The sequence below is a fragment of the Uloborus diversus genome, chromosome 5 (genome assembly GCF_026930045.1).
Source record: "Uloborus diversus isolate 005 chromosome 5, Udiv.v.3.1, whole genome shotgun sequence".
Lineage (NCBI taxonomy): Eukaryota > Metazoa > Arthropoda > Arachnida > Araneae > Uloboridae > Uloborus > Uloborus diversus.
The window spans coordinates 23,953,256-23,957,184 of NC_072735.1; positions in this window are offsets into that span (position 1 = coordinate 23,953,256).

Here is a 3,929-nt window from a genome sequence, read left to right on the forward strand (position 1 = left end):
AAAATTTTTTCAACTGAATCTTGAAACGAAATGCTTTAATTAAATTTAAAACTCAATATCACTTTACTCTTAGTATTAATAAGCAATAGCACTTAACCATTTACTCTTTGCACTCTAAGTATTAATTAACACACATGCATTAGAAATAATAATAATAATGTTTAAGATACTTACAAATCATTCACTCAAGCTTTCAAATATCCATCTAGCATGTTATTGTTCATTCGTGTGAGGGAACTTGTAATAAAACTTTACACATCAACCGAAATTATAAGCGAAAATATCACATTTTTAGCACTTAATATAATCCTACAATTAACAAATTGGTTTTAACTTTGAATTTAAGAAAAATAAAAACTATTACACACTTAGTAACATATCTATCGATGTATATTATTTCATGACAAATCACAAATAGGTGAGGATCTTTTATCGATCATGTGACTAACTAAGTTAAGAAAGAGCGTTCTTATCTCATATGAGAATTTATAAGTCTTTAATATTTCTCTTTAATGTAAGTGTATTGATACGTACGAGTTTGTGTATGTGAATATAACTGTGTATTGTTTTCAAACCATTGACATGTTTAAGCTTTACGGTTCTAATTTTGACTTTCCACTTAGCATTAGTCGAAGTCCTTCGCATGCATTAAACTATAGAAATATTACAAAAATTATATTTTCATTCAGTCTTAATTACAAAACCATACAATAAGATGAAGACAACACCGACAGTATAAAGATTACTTACAATAAAGTGCATATAAAAAATATATGTAAGAGTGATTTCAAAGTATAATCCATCAACCATATTCAACAACTCAATCAAAACACAAGTCTCTTTTAAAATGATAAACACAATTTATTCACACACACAGTAAAAGACAATTAAAAAAACTTTCATCTTTAAGTTAAACTCTTCAAAACTTTCAAGCGTATTTTTAACATCGATTGCATCAAATAAATCAGACACATGACATTTTAAACATGGACTATCAACATTCAAAGTAACGAAGTCCACGAGTCAAGTTTTCCCAATTAACATTAAAAAGAGCCTGTTCGAAAAAAGTGTCGAACTTTCGACCCCTTGTTAATGATTCACATTCATGCACTCTCTCTCATGTAAAAAATGAATCCATTTTTACAATCCACACATTCTTTTTTAGAAAGGTAGTTTATGTTGCATATGAGCTCATCAAATAGTCACTTACGTAGAGAATCAGCCAGTTTACGAACTTCTTGTGATGTATATGTGCTGATTTTTATCACATCGACAATCACAGGGATATTTTTTCTCAATTTCCGAAAGGATGTACTCTTTTAGAGTATAAGTCATAAGTTTGTCTTTGACACTACGTGAGATACAAGGGGACGCGTAGCACAATTTGTCAGTCTGGCTTTCCAAAAGTAGAACTCTATCAGGCATCAACTGGAACACTTCTCGTTTCAGTTTGAACAATCTTTGCACACTAACACAGATGTTACCATTCGCACTCGACTCTCCTTTTTTATAACAAAAGCGAAATCACGGTCTTCGATTAATTTTTGATTTATATTTTTACGTAGGCTTGAAATAAGTGATCTCCACACATCTGGTTCTAAGGAAATACCATCCTTAGTTGGTCGAAGAATACCATCTTTCCCACACGTATATCTTCTAATATGCACGCATGTACGTTTCCGAAAAGTATTCACCTAAAGTGAAAATACAATCACCCAAGTGTATCATATCATCAGGCTGTGGAGAAGCCTCAGTGTTCATTTTCATGTTCGTTGCATCCCATCTGTTCATCTTCAGGCTTCAAAGTTTCAGAATGATATTCACCAGCCTTTCAACCAGCCCTTCACCAGCCATGATCAATCACACGTGATTGACCATGTCATGCGCGAGATGCGAAACCGTCATCGACATTCGGTTGTGATGTGAAAACCTGCTACCATCTTAAAAATTACTCGTAGTAGGTCAGGATGAATTTGGAAGTCAAAGTGTTGGCATTTTCTAAAAATCTGAATACTGTGTAAAACAACTCAATTCTGCTCAAAAGTTCGTGTGATATTCTATGACGTCAGTAGCAAGAGATTTATGTACACTTCTCATTGGTTAAAGTGAATATTCATTGGTTTATAGTGGATGTTTGGAGAATCATTTTTAGAGTGATTCTGAGCTTTGAAAGACGTCGTGAAATTTTATTCTATGTACTTAGGATTTTTCTTCACCCGCTAGTGTTAAAACCTAGTTTGATTTATTTTTTAAGTTCACAGGAAGTTGTTTTTAGTATTGTGACTCTTAATCCTATGAGAGTTAAGAATGACTAAGGCTAAAAAAAAAGATTGAAAAGAAAAAAAATAATATGTTACAAAAATATTATTATTATTATTATTTTGATTTGAAAAAAAATATTTTTGCGGAAAAAATTTATTGTTGTAAGATTAAAAATTTATTTTTAAATGATTGAAAAAAAAATTGATTTTTTTTTTAATTAGTGGAAAAATATTACAAGTTTGAGAAATTATTTCCTAAAAACATTTTATATGATTAAAGAAAACAAAAATTTTTGATTTCATTTTCTAAGTAGAAAAATATTACAAGTTTGAAAAAATACTGTTTTGAATCAAAAATCTGTTTTTGAAAGAAATATTCTTACAAGCTGGAAATTTTTTTTATAAGTTTGAAATGAAAAAGAAATTAATTCGAAACTACGAATTAAAATCTAAAATTTTGTTTGGAAAACCTGACATCAGACTATTGTCGATCTATGTGCTTGATATTTGAGAAACGTGAACTAATTTTAATTGGTCAGAAACAGTGACATCACTTACAAGACGTACTTGCTAAGGGATGAATCATACTCGCACGTGGGGTTTGTTATCTGTTATCGGTATAGGGTAGATAGAAATATTGATAAAGTCATTTCCTCAATTCGCACCGTTGTGTGTGGACCATCCGAAGTGCTGTAGGATTACGGTAGTTTTTTTCAACAGCCGAGTTGATTTGCGATTTTACGGCATGCCTTCTGCAAATCGACGATGGGCAAACAGCTGTATGCAGCGATTTCAAATAAAACATGCGTGTAGTTGTAATTTGTGAGATTGAGTTATAATTAACAATCCACTTATTACAATTTCATTCACTGTTTTTAAATAACTTCGCGATAGCTGGTACTTGAGAGATTTCACCCCAAAAAGGTTAGTCTTTTGTACTTAATTTTAGTCAGTATTTAGCTTTAACTTAATCTGTCAAATTTTAGATTAAGTTTCTTAATCTAACGTATAGCTGTCCATTTGAATGTATCGTTCGAAAAGGATAAAGACTAAAATAAATGATATCGATTTTGTTAAAGAAATTAGTTGTTAAAGTAAAATATTATTGGGAAAATGAAATAGTCAAAGTGATTCTAATTCATGAAGGTTGAAAATTTTGTTTTATTCTAACAAGAGTGCTTGTATGAAAAAAAAAATAATAATAAAGTAAACCACTATGCGATAAAATGGACTAAGTTAAATACTAATCAAAAAATAATTAATAGAGTTGATTAAATAAAATGTGATAAATTAAAATGAAACTCTTGAAAAGCATATAAAGTGATGAAATGTAACTTGAGTGCGAAATTTGCTTACTGGAAAAAAATTAAATAAGTTGATTTTTTTAAAATCGTGAAAATTTGTTAATGATAAGTGTTAATTACTACTAAGAGTAAATTGATTGCAAGTTTTTAAATTAACTTAGTTGGATGAAAATTGTAGACTTGATAATGTTTCGAAGAATTTGTGTGTTCGATTCCTGTTACTAATTGTGAAAAATTTCTAAGTTTAAAAAATAACGGGGAAAAAAAAACGATAAAGTAAAAACAAGCAAGAAAATGATTAAGTTAAATACTAAGCGATAAAATGACTAAGTTTAATACTAATAAAAAAATAATTAAATAAAAT